Here is a 21326-nt window from a genome sequence, read left to right as displayed (position 1 = left end):
TGCCTGATTCTATGATTCTCTGTGCCTGGCAGGACAGCAGCACTGGGTCTGAGCAGCAGCCCTGTGTGACATTCGAGTGCTTCACGGCTCTGCAAACACAGCTGAGGCTGTGAATGGTGTTGTGTAGAACCACAGAATCAAGCAGGTTGGAGGAGACCTCTAAGATCACCCAGTCCAACCTAGCAGCCAGCCCTATGCAGCCTACTAGACCACGGCACTGAATGCCCTGTGGGTGCAGGTTCAGTCACTCCCTCACCTCGGGAGGGCCCTGTTCCCAGAGGCCACCCAGCTTGCAGAGCAGCCCTGCTGTCACACTACCTAAGGCAGCCTTCCTGCACCCCTGTCTCATGGACTCACAGCACAGGCACCCCCGGTCACACGCACAGGGCAAGGAAAAGGGAAAAGCAAGGGAACATCTCCCTGAGCACTCCTGATGAAGAGCCCTTGCCATGGATGCAGCCCATGCCCTGGCACAAGACTGAACTCCTCCTGCAAAGGGCTGCTAGCTCAGCTGGCTCCTTGTGGGAAGGTCTCAGCCTCCCTAAGTGAAGCTATTCGAGGCATCCTGAGCAATTTCCTCTGTTGACAGTGAGCAAATCTTTACTGCTCCTGGGCAAAGGACTGGAAGTGTTTGGCCAGGAGGTTGCCCTTATAAAGTTCTTCACCTTGGGCGTCTCTGGCAGAAATAGCAGGGCACATGCCAGCTGGGGCTACTCTCCTGCCATCACCCCACCACGGGGGAAATTTGCAGTGCTCAACATCGTCGAGGAACCTGATGTTACCCGAGGTCAAACCCCTGGCAGAAGGCAGAGACTCCTCCTCAATCTTCTGCCTGTTTGTGTGACTAACTCAGCCCTAGGCACTTTTTCAGCTCCAGGCTGTCAGTCATGACACAATAGCAGTGTGTCAAACTAATCACCACCTTTCTTAGCAGCTGCTGCTTCTGGGGCTTCCACAACCAGCAGCCCCTCTCCTGCTCTTGCAGGCTCACCTCTCCTACAACTTGTGGCTTCACTTGTTTCCATCTGATGCCGCGTTCTGAAGGCTCAGGGAGTTGAGAATGAGCAAGAGGGAAGGGGCAAGAGAGAGCTTGCAAGGGCTCCAAATAAAAGAGACTTAATGCTTTTGCCCATGAACCTAAGCCTGGGCCCAAGAAGAGAAAAGGTTTATGAAGCTTCAAAAAAAGTTTATCAGGTGTGAGCTAAACCTTGAGGTTTTGATGAAGTCTGAAACGAGCCAGTGGAACAGGACTGCAAGTGTGAAGTGCACTCTGGAAGTCTGAACTGAGGTTGGGGCACTGCTCAGCTGCCCAGGATTCAAAGGCATTAATAGGATTCCTTGAGACAGCCTTTTCACAGCTCTCTCTGCAATGAACTGTCCCCAGTAGCCTATCATCTCCCCAGGAGCCAGGCACAGCCAGTTAGAAAAACACCAACCTGGAGAGGAAGCGAAAACCATGACTGAATTCCTCTCATTGTTGGTGACAGTGTAAGGAGAGGCTTCAGTGTCCAATCCTCACTGAGTTGTGGAGACTGAACAGTCCCTGAGCTCCCAGCACACTCTGGATGTGACCAGCACGGAGGCATCGAGGACATTTTCTGTCTGTCTCGCCGAGAGGGACAATTTCCACACTGGGAACTTCCCTCGGTGCTCTACGTAGGCAGTTCATGTCCCCTGCTGCTTTTTCAGACCTAGAGGTAAAACGGATCCACATTAACCTTCATGCAGAACAAACCTCCAGCATGCAGATTGTATTTGGAAGAATCAAAAGCTGCTTTTACACCTACAGGCAGAAGGTGTAAGAAAACACAGTGATGGGAGGCAGGGACAGGATGGAGAATGTTCCTCCCACATCTCCTGAGGCTAACCTCAGCCACAGTGGGGCAGTTTCTGCCCTTTGAAAACGGCCAAGAAGCAGAAGCTGTGAAATTTGCCTGCCAAATATTTCTCTTTCCTTACCAGGTGCAAAGTCTGCTTGAGCAAAACGATCCTTGAATCCCTCAGTGAACCACTGCTGTGTGCCAGAGTTCAAGCAGGCCTGAAGGAGAGTCTTACCCAGTTCACACCAGTGCAACTCTGCCCTCTGAAGTGCTGGGGTACAGAAAGAATCTTGCTTCACTGGTGCATGAAACATTTACTTAAGCACTCTGCAGCAGACTCTAGTGGGAACAACATTATGGTCCTTGCCTCACTTTGTTTTCGGGAGCTCCTAAGAGCTTTCCCTCTGGACTATGCAAGAGCTGAAGTGCAGCTCCTTCACAGCTGAGAATCACAGATTCAAGCAGGTTGGAAGAGAGCTCCAAGCTCACCAGCCCAACCCAGCACCCAGCCCTGCCCAACCAACCAGACCATGGCACTAAGTGCCCCAGCCAGGCTTGGCTTCAACACCTCCAGCCACAGAGACTCTACCACCTCCCTGGGCAGCCCATTCCAATGCCAATCACTCTCTCTGCCAACAACTTCCTCCTAACATCCAGCCTGAACCTGCCCTGGCAGAGCTTCAGGCTGTGTCCCTTTGTTCTGTTGCTGGCTGCCTGGCAGCAGAGCCCAACCCCACCTGGCTACAGCCTCCCTGCAGGCAGCTGCAGGCAGCAATGAGCTCTGCCCTGAGCCTCCTCTGCTGCAGGCTGCACACCCCCAGCTCCCTCAGCCTCTCCTCACAGGGCTGTGCTCCAGGCCCCTCCCCAGCCTTGCTGCCCTGCTCTCAACACCTTCCAGCACCTCAGCATCTCTCTGCAATGGAGGAGCCCAGAACTGGACACAGCACTCCAGGGGTGGCCTGAGCAGTGCTGAGCACAGAGGCACAAGAACCTCCCTTGTCCTGCTGTCCACACTGCTCCTGAGCCAGCCCAGGATGCCATTGGCTCTGCTGCCCACCTGGGCACTGCTGCCTCCTCTGCAGCTCCTCTCTCCCAGCACCCCCAGGGCCCTCTCTGCCTGGCTGCTCTCAGCCACTCTGGCCCCAGCCTGCAATCTGTAATAGTGTCACTAGCAGAGGAGCAGGGACAAAGTTTGACACTTCAAGCACACTGCCCTTAGCAAAGAGCTGACTCAGAGCTGCCTGAAGCTCTCTCTGTTCCCAGTATTTAATGGAGTGCAGACCAGAGGCCAAAAAAGCCCTCCCCAGAAAGCCAGCCACCAAACAGAAGAATGGGGCACACAATACTTTCTGGACCTTGTTCCCATGCAGGCAGGGCCACTGCAGGACTCAGCCCAAACTGCTATGGCCACAAATGAAGACAACAGGAGCCTTCAAGCCCCTCTCCATCTCAGCTGCCAGGGTGGTAGTGCTCTGCAAGGTGCCTCCTGAGCCCACACGTGTGACACATGCTGCATTATGCAACAGCAGAATGAAACATTCAAAGGTTTCTTTTCCAGCCTGGCTGTGTCTCTTAATTCATTTAGCAGCCATCAGCTCCCAGGATCCCCTTAGCAAAGTAAATGGGTTAAACTGATGAGGTATTTTTAATGTGTGCTGACAAAGGTCCAGGATGAATGAACAGCTCCATCAGTCAGATGGGGGACTGCTCTGCTCAGCCCCACTAGAAAGATCTTCCTCTTCTATTATTCAAAGCTGCTGGGGTTTTTTAAGCATTTTGTTATGTAGAAAGAGGTAGTAGATAAAGTGCTAATTCTCTGGGAAAACACTGCTGCATCTTCCTGCAAAATCACCTCGGGGCAGCCACCCAGATGCCTTTGTTTCATTTTCAAGCTTCCTTTAGAGGTAATCTGCAGACAATCTCCTACCTTTCGTGCCCTCGGGAAGTGTTATTCAATGAGGATGATGAGACAATGGAGCAGAGTGTCCAGGGAAGTTGTGGATGTGCCTTCCAGAGAAACAACCAAAGTCAGGGTGGATAAGGCTTGGAGTAACTTGCTCTGGTGCAAGATGCACTAGAGACAAGAGCCAGCAGAGTGCCCAGGTGGGCAGCAGAGCCAATGGCATCCTGGGCTGGCTCAGGAGCAGTGTGGGCAGCAGGACAAGAGAGGTTCTTGTGCCCCTGTGCTCAGCACTGCTCAGGCCACCCCTGGAGTGCTGTGTCCAGTCCTGGGCTACTCCATTCAAGAGAGCAGCCTCATCCAGCCTGGCCTTAAACACCTCCAGGGATGGAGCCTCAACCACCTCCCAGGGCAACCCATTCCAGACTCTCATGGTGAAGAACAACTTCCTCATTGCCTCCATCATGGAGGCAGTGAACTGTGACTCCCTTCCAGTGAGTCAGAATCCATGCAAGCCTCCCCCTGGGGCCTGTCAGTGCAAAATGCAGTTGCCAGAACAGGCAAGCAGGTATTGCAGAGGTGGCTTTGCTCTTCAGACACCACCTTGTAACCACTGGAGCGATGGAAGTGCAGATAACAGCCTCTGCTAGAGCACCAAAGGTTTGTGAAAGGAATCAATGCCACCTCGAGAAGCACTCCGGACTGAGAAGTCATTTGTGTCAATGACAAAAATCAGCCCTGGGTTTTCAGTCCCCAGGGTGACAAGCAGAGAGGTGTTACAAACAAGGAAAACTTAGCTCCTGATCTTTCTCAGTGATAGATCACCTCCTGTCACCCACGAGGACGAGGTCACCTGGAGCTTCCATCTGGCACAGGAAGATAAGGAGGCAGAGCAGGCTGGCTGCAGAACTTGAGTGTTTTCTCGAGGTGAAAAGATGCTTACAGGACCACCCAACACTGTCCCATCACTGGGGACCTCCTCTCCCTTTCACAGACATCTCCAGGGGCGTTTCATGTCCCACTGTCCTTTAGTGCTGCTCAGGCCACACCTGAGTGCTGTGTCCAGTTCTGGGCTCCTCCATTGCAGAGAGATCACAGTATCACAGTATCATCAGGGTTGGAAGAGACCTCACAGGTCATCAAGTCCAACCCTTTACCACAGAGCTCAAGGCTAGACCATGGCACCAAGTGCCACGTCCAGTCCTGCCTTGAACAGCCCCAGGGATGGTGACTCCACCACCTCCCCGGGCAGCCCATTCCAGTGTCCAAAATGTTGAGGTGCTGGAAGGTGTTTGGAGAAGGGCAGCAAGGCTGGGGAGGGGCCTGGAGCACAGCCCTGTGAGGAGAGGCTGAGGGAGCTGGGGGTGTGCAGCCTGCAGCAGAGGAGGCTCAGGGCAGAGCTCATTGCTGTCTGCAGCTGCCTGCAGGGAGGCTGTAGCCAGGTGGGGTTGGGCTCTGCTGCCAGGCACCCAGGGACAGAACAAGGGGACACAGCCTGAAGCAGTGCCAGGGGAGGTCTAGTCTGGATGTGAGGACGAAGTTGTTGGCAGAGAGAGTGATTGGCATTGGAATGGGCTGCCCAGGGAGGTGGTGGAGTCTGTGTGCCTGGAGGTGTTGCAGCCAAGCCTGGCTGGGGCACTTAGTGCCATGGTCTGGTTGGTTGGGCAGGGCTGGGTGCTAGGTTGGGCTGGCTGAGCTTGGAGCTCTCTGCCAACCTGCTCGATTCTATGCTTCTGTTCCTCAGGCTCCCAGACTGGAGGGCTCTGATCCTGTCAGGTGAGATGTGTTTAGCTCAGCTTTGTGCAGGCAATCATTTCAGGATTGCTCCTTCCCTGGATTTCAGATCTGGCACCTGCACTCCAGTGCTGCCATAGCCAGCTAAGGTTTGGAAGCCAATTGTGTGTGTTTCCCTCCTCCACAGCTCAGGAACTATCTCCCTCCAAGGGTGCCTGCTAAATACAAGCCACATGTGAGCATCGTTTGCTGGGCCTCTACCTTCCTCTAGCTGCTGCCTACAAATGCCTGCCAAGTTCAGCCTCAGGCTGTAAGTGGGAACACCACGCAGGCTTTGATGGGCTGCTCTGTGCTCCACCATCAGGCCCCACTCCTCCTGGCACAGCACAGCAGCAGAGAGTCTGCATTCCATTAGAGTTTCACAGCCCACACTTGAGCCACCTTTGTCTGCCAGCACTTGGAAAACCCCCTCCTGTGTGAGCAGCGAGGGCAATCCAGCACCCACACGCTCAGCACTTTGCTGGCCACGGCGTTATTCCTCAGTGGCATTTGCTGTCAGGAGAAACTGGATGTGCAGGCTTACCCCAACCACTTCCCTCTCCAAACTCCTGCTATTCAGCAGCCAAGTCCCACCAGAGTCATTTGCACGCTGGCCAAGGGCAGCAGTAAAAGGCCAAAGTGCAGATAGCTGGAGCATGAGCTGTGCTTCACCTGATGGGTGAGGTGAAGTAAGTCTAAACAAGCTGAATTCTGTTCCCAAGAACACTGCAGCTCAGCCTGGCAGCAGGCACTGGATGGCAGCAACTACAACAGCAGTGACAAACAGCACAGAGCAACGGCAGAGCTTCAACCACTGAACCACCATGGAGGTGGTTGGAATGGGCTGCCCAGAGAGGTGGTGCAGTCACCATCCTTGGAGGTGTTTAAGAGGAGGCTGCATGAGGCACTTAGTGCCAGGGGTTAGTTAATGAGAAGAGTAAGGTTGGCCTGGATGATCTTAGAGGTCTTCTCCAATCTGGTTAATTCTGTGATTCTGAGGATACCCCCAGAAGCAACAGGACCCCCCCAGTCCAGACAGTTCCTGTTCTCCCGTGTAATGCTCACCAAGGTGCATCTGCAGTTCATGTTCTTCTCTCTGCAGTGCTCTGTCACAGTGCTCTTACCTGCCTGATCTGTCACCACCCAACCTGCCACACCAGCCACAACCCACCAAGATCTGCCCTTCTGCTCAGAATCATAGAATCAACCAGGTTGGAAGAGACCTCCAAGCTCATCCAGCCCAACCTATCCCCCAGCCCTATCCAGTCAACCAGACCATGGCACTAAGTGCCTCATCCAGGCTTTTCTTGAACACCTCCAGGGATGGTGACTCCACCACCTCCCTGGGCAGCCCATTCCAATGCCAATCACTCTCTCTGTCAACAACTCCCTCCTCACATCCAGCCTGAACCTGCCCTGCCACAGCTTGAGGCTGTGTCCCCTTGTTCTGTTGCTGGTTGTCTGGCAGAAGAGCTCAACCCCACCTGGCTACAAAGTCCCTTCAGGTAGTAGACAGCAATGAGCTGTGCCCTGAGCCTCCTCTGCTGCAGGCTGCACACCCCCAGCTCCCTCAGCCTCTCCTCATAGAGTTTGTGTTCCAGGCCCCTCCCCAGCCTTGCTGCCCTTCTCTGGACACCTTCCAGCACCTCAACATCTCTCTTGAATTGAGGGGCCCAGAGCTGCCCTCCCTGCTGAACTCACTCCAGACAGCACAGCAATCCTCATGCTCCCATTCCAGCACTTGCAGAACTCATTTCCTCCACCCTGAATGCTGGTTATTAACTTCTCTGGCCATACCCTGAGACAGGAGCCAGGAGAGACTATTCCTGTGTGTTAGGGAAAGCCAAGAAACCACAAACACCTCTGCTCATTCAGAGCCTGCCTGCCCTCCAAACCCCACAGTCACAGCCCCTGGGAGCACTGCACCTTGGAGGTGTGGTTACCTCCTCAGACAAGCTGTGCTTGGTTACAGCAACACCATCCCTGCCCTCGCTGCAGCTTCCTTGCCCTATTTTTCCTCTTAGAAGGGTTCCAAGAAGATGATGGTGAGATCTGCTGGCAGCTGGAGCTGTCTGGCTACAAAGACACCACCGACGTGTAGGACTGAGTCTCTGTTGCACCTCTGGGCTTTGTTACAGTCCCAGAGCAGACACACAGTCTAACTCCTGACTTTCCCACCGTCTCTGCTGCTAGCCTGCAGCAAACATGAGCTGCAGAGAGTCAAAAAGGAGCTGCCAAGAGCCCAAAGGGGAGCTGCAGAGAGTCCTAAGAAAGGCTGCTTGGAGATAAAACAAAGGAATGCTTTCAAAACAACAAAAAAAAGGTTAAACCAGAAGCACCAAGGCCCCAAGCAAACCCATGCAATTATCTTGCTCTGTGCATGGAAATGTGGTGAGCAGATGACGATTCAGCATATTTCTGTGCAGCTTTGGGCTTCCAACTCTGTGGAAGTCCACCCCAAGATACTGAAGTCTTATTTTTCCTTTGAGAACCAAAAAACCATCACTCACTAAATTGCACCAATGGAATAAATATGCCTGCCCCATAGCAGCTGAGAGAATGCATCACCTACCACTGCAAAACTGCACTGTGGTGTCCACATCCACCTCAGTAATGGACCTGTCACAACAAAGGACAATGGAAGAGCCTCTTACGTCCAAGTGCAAATGAAACACCAAGTCACCAAGCAAAAGGGAGTGAGCAAAATGGGTTCTGCTTCTCAGGCTAAACCAGAACATGAAGAGCAATCCATGGTCAGTGAGGAAAGGCCACTCCTGGGTAGAATTCAAGCCAACAGACTTGTTAGCACATAGCTTTTCACACGAACAAAATCAGCTCTCTGATGAAAGGGTCCAAACAAGAAGGCTCATAGCTTTTGGCTCAGAAGGGGTGACAGAACAAACCAGGACCTAAATGTTTCCAAACCCCCTACTGGCTGCAAGAATTCCTCTGTCTGACTCCTTCCTCTCCTTCATTTTGGAAAGTCTTACCAAGCAGTAGTATCCCTACAAAACAAGGCTGGGCATTCCCCAGGAGCCTGGCCTACCCTGCAGCCAAGGCTGGAGACCACTGCATGCAGTGACACCCCAGCCCCTGCACCCTGATAGTGCCCATAACATACTGAGCTGCCTTCAGCTTTGCAACAGAGCCACAAAGCACCAGCCTGCTCAGCCTGCAGGAGAGAAGGCTCCAGGGAGACCTTACAGCAGCCTTTGGTCCCTGAAAGATGCTGAGGTGCTGGAAGGTGCCCAGAGCAGGGCAGCAAGGCTGGGGAGGGGCCTGGAGCACAGCCCTGTGAGGAGAGGCTGAGGGAGCTGGGGGTGTGCAGCCTGCAGCAGAGGAGGCTCAGGGCAGAGCTCATTGCTGCCTGCAGCTGCCTGCAGGGAGGCTGTAGCCAGGTGGGGTTGGGCTCTGCTGCCAGGCACCCAGGGACAGAAGAAGGGGACACAGCCTCAAGCTGTGCCAGGGGAGGTCTAGGCTGGATGTTAGGAAGTTCTTCACAGCAAGAGTGATTGGCATTGGAATGGGTTGCCCAGGGAGGTGGTGGAGTCTCCATCTCTGGAGGTGTTAGTTAATTAGAAGGTGTTAGGTTGGATTTGATCTCAGAGGTCTTTTCCAACCTGATTAATTCTGTGATTCTGTGCAAGGGGCTTACAAGAAAGCTGGGGAGGGACTTTTCATAAGGGCTTGGAGTGATAGGATGAGGATTATGGCTTTGAGCTGGAGGAGAGGAGATAAGGAAGATATTCTGGATAGTGAAGGTTGTGAGACAGTGGAACAGGCTGCCCAGAGAGGCTGCGTATGCCCCCTCCTTGAAGGTGTTCAGTGCCAGGTTGGATGAGGCCTTGAGCAAGCTGTGCTGGTGAGAGGTGGATCTAACTGACCTTTGAGGATGCTTCCAGCCCCAACCTACAATTTGCTTCCTTTTGCTGCAGGACTGGCCTGGTTAGCAGCAGCTCCCCCAGCTGCAGCTGCTGCAAATGGAAGGAATAAGGTTTTGGTATTGCTCAACAAAAGATGCTCTGTTGTGCCTGTGTTTGGGGTCTGTGATGCTCCTGCTGCCAAACACCTGCACGTGTTCAGACAGATGTGCAGAAGGATCAGATGTGCTCAGACACCAACCACAAGGAGGGAACCTGTGCAAACTGGCTGAGAGCTCTGCTTCAGCACTGCCTTTTGGCTTCTTCACACATGGCTCAGCAAACCCAAGAAGCTGAGTGACAAAAAGCAATCCACTGAGCTCAACCTTAGGGCAATTCTGCACTAGCAAGTATCTTGGCAGGGCTGGAATTCAGATACTTTAGCCAATTCTGCTGTTCCTTCTGTAGTCTTCATGTCAGTCCTGGTTGCTTCCCTTTATTTGGCTGGTGAGATTCACCCCTTGGTTCAGTCTGCAGCAGTGAGCTTTGTTTTATGGCCATGGATAGCAGCACCTCTGCCTCGTGTTTTAAGCAGAACTGCCTGGTTCTATTTAGATGGTAACTGTCTGAGCAGCTGCAAAACTCAGAGGAGGGTTTCTCAGATGAACAGAATGGTTTGGGTTGAAAGGCACTTTAAAGATCACCAGTTTCAACTCCCCTGCCACAGCCAGGGATACCTTCCACTAGATCAGGTTGCTCAAGGCCTTGTCAAACCTGGCCTTGAACAGCTCCAGATGTTGAATTTCTGGGGAGCAGTGTTGTGCCCTACCCCAGAAGAGCAGCCAGCTACAGTTACCAGCCCAGTTATGGTGGCAGGAGATTTAAAGCACAAGTTTCAACATTACCCTCCCAAGGGCTTAAACAGCAAGACACTTTCTCCAGTTGCAGCAGCAGAGAAGTGAGCCTCTGTCCTAAGCTGCTCTCCCCTGTCAGAGTGAAACAGCAGCTCTGCTGCAGGTCAGCATGTCCTTCAGCTTCTGAAATCCCAGCCTCAAAGCAGCACTCCTTAGCTGCAGCTCAGTGGCCTGCACAGGTGCCTGAGGTGAGGCTGAGATTTGATCCCCAGAAAGATCTGCTGAGGTTAGCTTCCACAGCCAGTGGAAATGACTCCACTGAGCTATGTTCAGAGCCTCTCCAACTCAGCCACTCCTTTGCAGTGGCATTTGAGATTAGAGAGCAACCCAGGCACAGACTATCACTGCTTTGGGTCAGGTTTAAATGAAAGCACTGGCACAGCCACTCAGCATTGCCACAAACCACATTTGCACAAGCAACCCCAGGGCTCTTAATGGAGATGTATGGCTTACTGTGACCCTAAAGCATCCCCAGTCACTGGGGTGGCTGGATCAAGGTCCCTGGTGTGGGAATGAATGCAGCATCACTGCCACGTCTGTCCACCTTGCACTAGCCTGAACTGCACTCCAAATAAGCAATCAGACCTCGAGTCAAGACAGAGAGCATCTGGTGCAGCTTCAGCTGTATTTTGGAAAATGGAATGACTCAGTCCTATTCCCTCCTGATTTCGTTCAACTCTTGAAAGTTCTCTTTGTTTTCCTGACAGAAGCTGTCTCCATCCTTTCCACAGAGCACAGGGGCTGATGGCCACCCTGGTCTTGCACTGGCCTTTCATCCAGCAGGCACAGTCCTCTCCCCACCAGCTCCAACCAAAGAGAGCTGCTGGCCAACGGCCTGGGCTGTTGTTTTGTTCCTCTGAAAACCACACCTCGAGCGGTTCACTGCGCTTTTAGCTTCCTAACAGCCCCTGCAGCTGAACTGCTAGGGTGGCTTGCTGAGTGCCGGTGGGAGATCAGCTCCCGAGGCCACCCTCTCACAGCGTGCAGAGCTGCAAACAGGCTGTCTCACACCGAGGAGACACTGCACTGTCTGAGCAGGTCCTGGCACACAGCACCAAGGCTCTGAACACAGGCTGGTCACTGAGCCCCCCCAGGCTGATGCATGGCAGCTCAGTACTGGCCAGAGACAGAGCAATCACAGCACAAAACCTACTACAGCAGCTGGGAGCCAAAGGGTTACCCTGCAGTGCCCAGAAGAACATGAGGCACCGAGGGGGCTGCGAGGTGATTCGCCTTACAGCAGGGAGGAAAAAGCCCAAGTCTGAAAGGCAGCTAGATAAGATCGCAGCCTGAACACATGAAACCACTCTGGTGTGGCTGAATGAGCACTCAGACAAAAGCTGTCCCAGTAGGGATGCTCCACAGAAACTTCAGCGCCGGCTCCTCTTTCAGCCCCGCGGTGTTAGGAGATTACAGAGCCTCAAGAATCAATCTAGAGCTGCAGTGCTGCCTCAGCACTATCTTTGGGGGGGGGAGGTTAAAGAGCTCCTTCTGGCACTAAGAAGGGTTTCAAATCACTTGGCACTTACCCTTGGTTTGACTTCAATTCAACTATCTGCAAAACAGCTTTCTGCAATCCTAACCCCAATGTCAGCAGCTTTCTGCAGTGCCATTTGTCAGATGGAAACAGAACCCACAGAAAAGACAATGCAGCCACATATCAAAAGGCATGAAGCTCCTGATGGAGTTCTCTGAAGGAGAAGGATTCTATATTTGGCCTGCCTGGAGCCATAATGACCTGTACTTGTCATCTCAAGGGTGAGCTGCCTGCCGTGCTCCACTGAGAGGTAAGCTGAACAGCGCTGGGGAGGCAGGAGCTGAAGTGCTGGCTTGCTTTAGCAGCACCAGTCCTGCTCAGTGTCGTTACTGAGAGCTGGAGCAGGGGATTGAGGCCAGCAGCAGTAAGTTTGCAGATGACAGCAAGCTAGGAGCAGCTGTGGAGCTGCTGGAGGGGAGCAGAGCCCTGCAGAGGGACCTGGCCAGGCTGGATGGGTGGGCAGAGGCCAATGGGATGAGATTAAACAAGGCCAAGTGCAGGGTTCTGCACTTTGGCCACAACAACCCCAAGCGGCACTACAGGCTGGGGACTGAGTGGCTGAGAGCAGCCAGGCAGAGAGGGCCCTGGGGGTGCTGGCAGAGAGGAGCTGCAGAGCAGGCAGCAGTGCCCAGGTGGGCAGCAGAGCCAATGGCATCCTGGGCTGGCTCAGGAGCAGTGTGGGCAGCAGGACAAGGGAGGTTCTTGTGCCCCTGTGCTCAGCACTGCTCAGGCCACCCCTGGAGTGCTGTGTCCAGTTCTGGGCTCTCCCACTGCAGAGAGATGTTGAGGTGCTGTTGAGGTTGCACTGCTTTCCACTTAACTCCTGGGTGCCAGCGCAGCCTATCCCACTTTGGATTTGCTGTCTGTGTGCACTATTTCTGCATACTTCAGTGTTTATTTCCTTCCTCCACCATAAGATAACAGTTTTTTTCTTCCCAATCCCTGTCATTCTGGGGGGAAAATGCTTATGGCAAATACTTGGGCTGAGAAGACAACACTTCAGCCCTTGCCAAAAGTGCACACTTTTAAAGCCTAAGAGCAAAAGCAAAGCGCTGTGGCTTTTGGCCAGGAGAAACTCTCACTCAAAAGATCTTATTTCACATACACAACAATCCCCCCAAGGAAATAAATGCTCTTCTTGTTAACGCAGTGGATCTCTTCTCCACACTGGCATAAGATTTAAGATGAACTGACACAAAGCATAATTTAACTTGAGAGCTCTCTTGATTAGGCATCCTCTGGCAGCTCCCCCTGAACTATGAGGAGTAACAATTAACTTCAGATGGAAATATGAAATCTAAATTACAGTTGCTAAAGCTAAGAACAGCAAAGAGAAGACTTCTATTATAATAAGATAGATCCAAATTACATAGACAGCAGTGTTAATTCAGGAGAGTGGGCTCAGCAGGAATGGCAGAGATGTGCCAAGCCTAGGAAAGTTTGGGATTTCTTTATACTCCTTAAACTTGATCATAAGCAACACAAGAGTCTGCCTTGTTTTCTCTCAGTTTAGACACAGCTTCTCAGCTGTGTGAGCATCTCCTCTGCTGCAGGCACAGCTTACCTCACCTTCCACTGGCCCTGTTTGCCTTTGCTCTCAAAAATCATGAAGTCATTGGATGGTTTGGACTGGAAGAGATCTTAAAGATCAGCTGGTTCCAACTCAGGGACACCTCCCACCAGCACAGGTTGCTCAAGGGCTCATCCAGCCTGGCCTTGAACACCTCCAGGGAGGTGGTGGAGCACAGAAGCACCCAATGTGATCTTTGATCACATTGGGTGCTTCTGTGCTCCACCACCTCCCTGGGCAACCTGTGCCAGTGTCTCGCCACCCTCAACCTGTACCAGTGTCTCGCCACCCTCACTCTCAAGAATTGCTTCCTAATATCCAGTTTGAATCTCCCCTCTGCCAGCTTTAGCCAGTCTCCAGCAGATACTCTGTGTGGAAGTCCTGTTTCCTTGGGTTTGCTCCCAGAAATCCTTACTCATCTCCTGGGAGAGCCCAGGACCTGTGCTTGCACATTCAGCAGAGCAGCACTTGGCAATACAGGTAGCTTGGCAAGGGAGGCAGCAGCTCGGAGAGAATGTGGCTGGATTTGGGGTTGCAATCTGGAGAGCACAAGTCCCAGAGTATGGCTCAGGGAGAGGGCAGGTGGCAATGCATCAGCAGGCTGACACCAACTGCTGGAGACTAAGCAGTCAGGCTGCTGAGGGAGACTCCTTGCAAAACATCTTTCCATTAGGGAGCTCTTACTCATTCTTACCCTGAGTGTAATTACTACTTGAGGTACTCTTGCCCTAAGCCTGGTTTGCCTTCCCACCCACCTTGCCCAAGGTGGTCAGGCCCTCCCCCTCAATGCCTGCCTGCATTTCCCTGGTTGTAAAGGTCTTACTCAACTGACAGAGCCTGAAGGGAATGTTCCATAGATATATTCTCCCCAGGTAGTCTCTCTAAACTCCCCCTAAAATCTCAGATCAAAGCAGACCACACTGAACTGGGCACATGGTAGCCTTCAGCACAGCCCAGTCCAGCTGTGAGCACTGCAGCTTGCTCTCTCACACAGCCTCAAGCCCCTTGGGATGCACCAGTTTCAACTCAGGAGGCAGAGCTGACATCCTCAACTCCCAGCCCTGTGCTGCTGTGCTGCACAGCTGGGTCACTGCTGCAGCCATCACCAGGAGAGCACAGCTGAGACACTTTCCCTCCCCATGCACTGGGCTCTCCTCTCAGCACATTTCCTATTTGTAGCAGACATTAAGCTGTGAATTACCTTCAACACCATTCTGCATTTGCTGCCTTGCCTGCAGTGTTCAGCCTTCTGTTCAGCCAGTCCTGTGTCCAATTCTGGGCTCCTCAATTCAACAGAGATGTTGAGGTGCTGGAAGGTGTTGGGAGAAGGGCAGCAAGGCTGGGGAGGGGCCTGGAGCACAGCCCTGTGAGGAGAGGCTGAGGGAGCTGGGGGTGTGCAGCCTGCAGCAGAGGAGGCTCAGGGCAGAGCTCATTGCTGCCTGCAGCTCCCTAAAGGGAGGTTGTAGCCAGATGGGGTTGGACTCTGCTCCTAGGCACAGAGCAAGAGGACACAGTCTCAAGTTGTGGCAGGGGAGGTCTAGGCTGGATGTTGGGAAGAAGATAATGCCAGAGAGAGTGATTGGCACTGGAATGGGCTGCCCAGGGAGGTGGTGGAGTCCCCATCCCTGGAGGTGTTTCAGAGGAGGCTGCATGAGGCACTTAGTGCCATGTGTGAGTTCATTAGAAGGTATTAGGTGCTAGGTTGGACTCTATCTCAGAGGTCTTTTCCAGCCTGGTTAATTCTATGATTCCTCCTTTCTACAACAGCAGCCCCAGAAGTGTGCTCTTTTCTTTGCTGAGAACATCAGCAGCACCAAATGGCTCCGTGGGTACTGCAGAGAAGGAGATCTGAAGCTATCTGACCTGTTAGAATCTCCATGCCTGTGAAGCACACAGCAAAGCAGAGCCAAGTGTCACTTCTCACCTGTCTGAGCCAGCAGCAAAGCCTGGGTGGGATCCAAGCACAGCTAAAAATAACCTGAGGAGGGAGAATGGAAACACTCCCTTTCCATCAGCCACTGCTTTTCTCCTTGTGGTTTCTTAACGGCCCACCTCCATGAGGAGAACTCCACCACGGTCAGGAACAAGAAGGCAGACTGCTGCAAAGCATCCTCCCCAGGCTGCAACAGAGCAATCGTCGTTTGCACATCTAAAGGGCTCCATCCAGCCCTGCTTTGAAGCTGTGTCATTAGCAGCCTCGGGGCTGCTTCCCAGTCTGTCTTCTTCTAACATTAAGTGACTTGGAATTTGCCCTCATCAGGATGTCCTTCAACAAGAGTCAGATTGCTGTGGCAGTGCTCCACGTGTCAGAGCATCTCTTTAATCACAGGCATTGCTCTTGAGCAGTTCCAGGCACCTTCCATTTGCAGTCAATGACATTTCACCACTCCCTCACCTGCGGTCAGCTCACCTCCAGATACAAAATACCACTTCAGGAAATACACCAAATACAACTCCCTACTATGAGAGGCTGATTATGAACTACTATGGCCATAGGGCCCTAATTAAACTCATTTTCTGGTGCATTAAAGGGGAGGGAAAAGTTGGTAAGACAGACTGGTTTGTTGGGCTTTTTCCTCTCCCCCCCAGCAGGTAATTTAGGAATGCAAAGTCGAATGGAAAGCAGGAGGAACTGTACTAGAACTGCCCCCAGCTCTAGGAAGCAGAATCACAGAATTGGTTTAGGTGGGAGAGACCTCCAAGGTCTTTGAGTCTAACTTTAACCCAAGACCACTACAGCCATCAAACCACGAGCTCAAGTGCCATGGCCACACATTGCCAGGGATGGGGACTCCACCACCTCCCTGGGCAGCCTGTGCCAATGCCTGACCACCCTTTCAGCAAAGAAGTTCTCCTAATCTCCAACCTAACCCTCCCCTGGCACCGCTTCAGGCCACTTCCTCTCCTTCAATCACCTGACACTAGGGAGCTGTGACTGACCCCCCCGGGAGGCTGGAATGGTCTCCCCTCAGCCTCCTCTGCCCAAACTAAAGATCTTTTGGCTACAAATGCTCTTTTCCAACCATGCAGCACATGCACAGGGTCTGAAGCAAGGCCTGTCCCACAGAGCAGCAGCTGACAGCAAGCAGCCACTTCAGAAGGGATCCCAGAGGACAGCAGCTGCCCCAATACACAGCTGGGTCCCACCCTGTGCTCAGCACACACCGACCCCTCAGCAGCCTTCAAACACCTCCTGTGCCTCCACCTGCCCAGCCCAGGGCTGCTGCTTCCAGTGGAGCCAGGGCAGAGCTTGCAGCTCAGCCCCCAAGCAGGGCAGTGTCCTGCTGGCTCTGAATGCACCTAAGGGTGCAGACAACACTTGGCACTGGGGCTGCCCTCTGAGCAAAGCCACGACTGAGGCCCTCACCCTGCACAGACTGGAGGCAGAAGGATTCATTGCACTGACACTGTCAGGTAGCCACAGATGAGTCTTTAGAAACCACCAAGCCTAGAGACATGGGATTGTTTTGGCAGGGGGTAATCCCAGCACGTTCAACTGCATCCTAAACAGCACCCAGGAAGCAGTGGTAGAGGTAAAGGTTATGTCAGAAACCTTTGTAAGAAGCCAAACATTCTGCACTGCTGCTCTGTGCTGTAGAAAAAGCAAGCAGCCCAAGCAAGAGTAACTTGGATTATTCCTTCTAATCCCCATTAAATCATATGAAAGATAATTAAAAACTATTTAGTGTTAATCAGCCTTGGCAAAAAAACATCTGAGAAATCTTCTCCTTTAATCTCCACCTAACTGGAATATTAAGATGACTCCAACAGCAATGGCTTTGGTGCATCTGTCAGAAATCATGAGTCTTCCCAGCTTCAAATCTGCTGGAGATGGGGAAGCTGGAGCCAATGCTGCCATCATTCTAGGTGCTGGCAAGGTTTCTCCAGCAAGTACAAGCTCATCAGAAGCCCCCCAACAAAACCAAACCCCAAAGCAGGTCCACAGCAGCACACATTTAAGCCTTGTCTCTCACACACACACTTCATATTTGAATCTCATTCTACCTAGCTGGGCTAAGAAAAGCTACAGTACAGTCTCATTTATCATCCCAGCAGCATCAATCACCTCCAGCTTCAGAAACCAACCCCCACATCAGACACAGCCTAAAAAAAACCCAAACCCCACCTGTGGGATAAAAGGTAGGAAGGTAAAATACCTTCTATCATTATTACCAACAGTGGTGATTATCTAAGATATCTGCTATGAACAGAGTGCTTGTGCAGAGCATGTGGTAGGTAAAATATGGGGCAAAGAGGGAATAAAAGTGGACAGACTTCCTTGTGGAGTTTGTTTTGGCTGACAAAGCCTGGGGAGAAGGGGGAATGAAGATGGACAGAGCTCCTTGTGGGTTTTGTTTTGGTTGAAAAAGGAGGAATGAAGATGGACAGAGTTCCTTATGGATTTTGTTTTGGTTGAAAAAGGAGGAATGAACATGGACAGAGTTCCTTGTGGATTCTGTTTTGGCTGACAAAGCTTGGGGAGAAGGGGGGCTAAATAAGGACAGAGCTCCTTGTGGATTTTGTTTTGGCTGACAAAGCCTGGGGAAAAGGGGGAATAAATCTGGACAGAGCTCCTTGTGGGTTTTGTTTGAAAAAGCAGAAATGAATATGGACAGAGTTCCTTATGGATTTTGTTTTGGTTGAAAAAGCAGGAATGAATATGGACAGAGCTCCTTGTGGATTCTGTTTTGGCTGACAAAGCTTGTGGAAAAGGAGGAATGAATATGGACAGAGTTCCTTGTGGATTTTGTTTTGGCTCAGCCACCTTTATCAGAGCAGAATATCACTTATGTAGTAAAAGCAAATTCCTACCTGTAACCAAAACTTAGTGACCAGGACAACAATGATGGAATGGCCTAGGTTGGAAGGGACCTCAGAGCTTATCTATTCCAACCTCCCTGCCATGGGCAGGGACACCTTCCACTAGACCAGGTGGTCAATGCCTCATCCAACCTGGCCTTGTACCCCCCCTAGAGAGGAGGCATCCACAACCTCCTTGGGCAGAGTCAGAGCACCCTTGTACTGAAGAACTTCCCCAGATCCAGCCCAGAGCTGCTCTCCCTCAGCTTCAAGCCATTGTCCCACTGCTAGACAGCCCTCCTAAAAAGTAAGGAACAAATCCTTTTGGTCTCAGGTGGAAACAACTGAAATTGCTAAGCGTTGGAGCATCCCTCAGTGAAAACTGCACGTGGCAGAGTTTGAACTGATCTTCAGGAAGAGCTGTGAAAGATGCATAAACAAGCACAGTATTTACCTAAAACTGTCAAGAAAAGCTTGACTGAAAGGTAAGAGAAACCTCCCTGTAAAGAAATGCTAAGCTGCAAGTGGCAACAGCTGAGATCTGGAGCTGTAAGCTGCTTATTTACTCTGCTTCTGAAATAAACCAGAGGGCAAAACTAAACTCAGTGCAAAGACAGCCCAGGCGAAGCCGCTGCAGGAGGTTCTGAGGATGGCCAAGGACCACAGCTGTGAGCTCATTTCTGCTCCCTCCCTGGCTAAGCACAAGAGCTCAGCACAAGGCACAGCCTGGCAAGTGGAGGCAGAACCTGGAGACTCGCAGCTCAGAGGCACTGCTCTGGGAAACAAGAAGCCTGAACCACATCCTTCAAATCAAAGATGCATTTTACACTGCTGGCTACCAAACCCAAACCCAAGCTAGCCATGCACTCAGTGAGCACCTGCATGCTTTCACAACCATTACTGTGCACCATTCACTCCCTTGAGCCAAGCACAGGCTGAACAGAAATAAAGTATGAAAGGGAAGAAAAGAATTCTGTTAGTCCTCAGCACTCCTGAGCAGTTCTTTAGAGGAAGTCTTGCTGCAGTGAAGGTCAAGTTGTAATTATAGCAATATTCTGAACCAGGAATAACATAAAGGCCTGTGAAAACATGCAGAAATGACATCAACACATGCCTGTGTTTCCTCAGAGCCTGCACAACTCCCAGGGCTCTCAGTAGGTAGTGGATGTCACCATTTCCACACCAAGACCTTTGAACAAGTGTCTTTTCTACATCCTCAGCCACAGTGGGAGGGAGGAATCACCATGCACCCAAGGCAGCTCGGTGCTGCTGGCCCCTGTAAGAAACACCTGCCAGAATTTGCTCTGATTCAGGTGCAGTTCTCTCTTTGCCTGGCAAAGGCAGCTGTGGCAGCAGCAGCAGCAGCACAGAACACACCTAACCCTTGCCAAGTTGTTTCACCAAGAGCCTGTGGCAGCCCCTAGGAGAACACCAAAGCAGCTGCACAACAGCTGTGACATGGCACTGCATAGCACTCACAGGTCTCACCGGGGTCACCAGGGCCAAGCTGTCACTACCATAAGAGGGTTTAGGTCAGAAGGGGCCTCCAAAGGTCATCCAGACCAACCTCTCTGCAGTCAGCAGGTTACTCAGAGCCTTGCTGAGCCTGACCTCCAGGGATGAGGCCCCAGTTACCTGCCTGGGCAACTTGCTCCGGTGTTCCACCACCCTCCTGGAGCAGAACACATTCCTCACATCCAGCCTCAATCTGCTCTGCTCTCTCTGCAAACATTGCCTCTTGTACCGTCCCTGCAGGCCTTTGGGAACAGTTCCTCTGCAATCTACTTGTAGGTCTCTTTCAGGTATTAGGTCTGCCCAGAGCTTTCTCTTCTCCAGGCTGAACAACTCCAGTTTCCTCAGCATGTCCTCACAGCAGAGGTGCTCCAGCCCCCCCAATCTTCATGGCCCTCATCTGGATCCACTCCAGCAGGTCCATGCCTTTCCTGTGTAGAAGACACCACAACTGGACTCAGCACTCCAGGTGAGGTCTTACCAGAGCAAAGTGGCAGAGTCCCCTCTCCTGATCTGCTTGCTACTCTTCTCTTGATGCAGCACAGGATGGGATTGGCCTTCTGGGCTGCAAGTGCCCATTGCCAACTCTGTAGATTCTCATGCTACTCAAGACATCCTTCACCATCAGCTACAGCACTGCAGGTTTCCCCTTTGCTGCTTCTTTTTGGGTGGGAAAGGAATACATTTAACTGCTCACCGAACCAGAAGTCTTTTAACCTGCCACTCCCTGGGGTTATCTCACTGAGTGAATAATAAGCCCCTTCTGCTGCCTCAGCCATGTTCTCTCTCCTCACTTCAGTCTGAGTCACTCTCTATCCCCCAGGCTTCTCCACAGCTGGGTGTCAGATGATTTTGGCTGGGAGTTCTTCTTGCACAGTTGGTACCACCTGCTGTAAATTCTTCAGCCCTTGTTATCTCTGCAGCAGCCCTTGGCCTTTCAGAAGCTAATTCAGAGCAGAAAGAGGAAAGGACAGTTTGTGCTTGATGTTTAAACTGCAAATTTGTTTTCCAGAAACTCTTCAGATGGAGAGTTTTGATTATGTGGATGAGAAGTCCCAGCGTGACACCGTGACCTATCAGCTCCTGCTGCTGTCATCTGAAGGAGGCCAAACTGCTGCTAGGCTGGACCAGCAGTGGGACAAATCCAAGGTGATGCCACTGAGTGACAGGGAATTGCTTTACCCCCAGATAAACAGCTACTCTGAGGGTGTGTAAATAAGAGTTGCCTGTAGCTCTCTGTAGAGATTAAAGCCAAAGCTGTTAGGCACAAGGCAGGCTCTAGGAGCTTTGTGTTTATCCCACTCCTCTCACCAGTCAGCAGTTTCAGAAGCACATGGCTCCAGCACCGAGGATGCCATCAGTCAAGCAGCGGGGGAGGGAACAGACAGGAGCCACAGAAACAACTGAATTTATACTGTTGTGTTGAAACAAGACTTCTTTAAACTCACTGGAGCTGCAAGACCTGAGCAGCCCACAGGAAGGAACCCACTCAACAGCAGCAGTGAGGGTGGGGAGACACTGGCACAGGTTGCCCAGGGAGGTTGTGGGGCACAGAAGCACCCAATGTGATCTTTGATCACATTGGGTGCTTCTGTGCCCCACAACCTCCCTGGAAGCATTCAAGGCCAGGCTGAATGAGG

At 52.0% G+C, this 21326-nt stretch overlaps 1 long non-coding RNA gene across 1 annotated transcript; it reads right to left on the bottom strand.

Moving 5' to 3' along the window:
- Window positions 1-599: 599 nt before the first annotated feature.
- On the bottom strand, window positions 600-20491 carry LOC135186817 (uncharacterized). Its single transcript, XR_010307118.1, has 2 exons — window positions 20168-20491; window positions 600-1691 (listed from the first exon to the last, which is right to left on the bottom strand). It is a non-coding gene; the product is annotated as an uncharacterized LOC135186817 (long non-coding RNA).
- Between the last annotated feature and the right edge of the window lie 835 nt (window positions 20492-21326).

The sequence above is a fragment of the Pogoniulus pusillus genome, chromosome 26 (assembly GCF_015220805.1).
Source record: "Pogoniulus pusillus isolate bPogPus1 chromosome 26, bPogPus1.pri, whole genome shotgun sequence".
Taxonomy (NCBI): Eukaryota; Metazoa; Chordata; class Aves; order Piciformes; family Lybiidae; genus Pogoniulus; species Pogoniulus pusillus.
The sequence above is the reverse complement of the archived record's forward strand: the minus strand, read 5'-3'. Positions and strand labels throughout refer to the sequence as shown.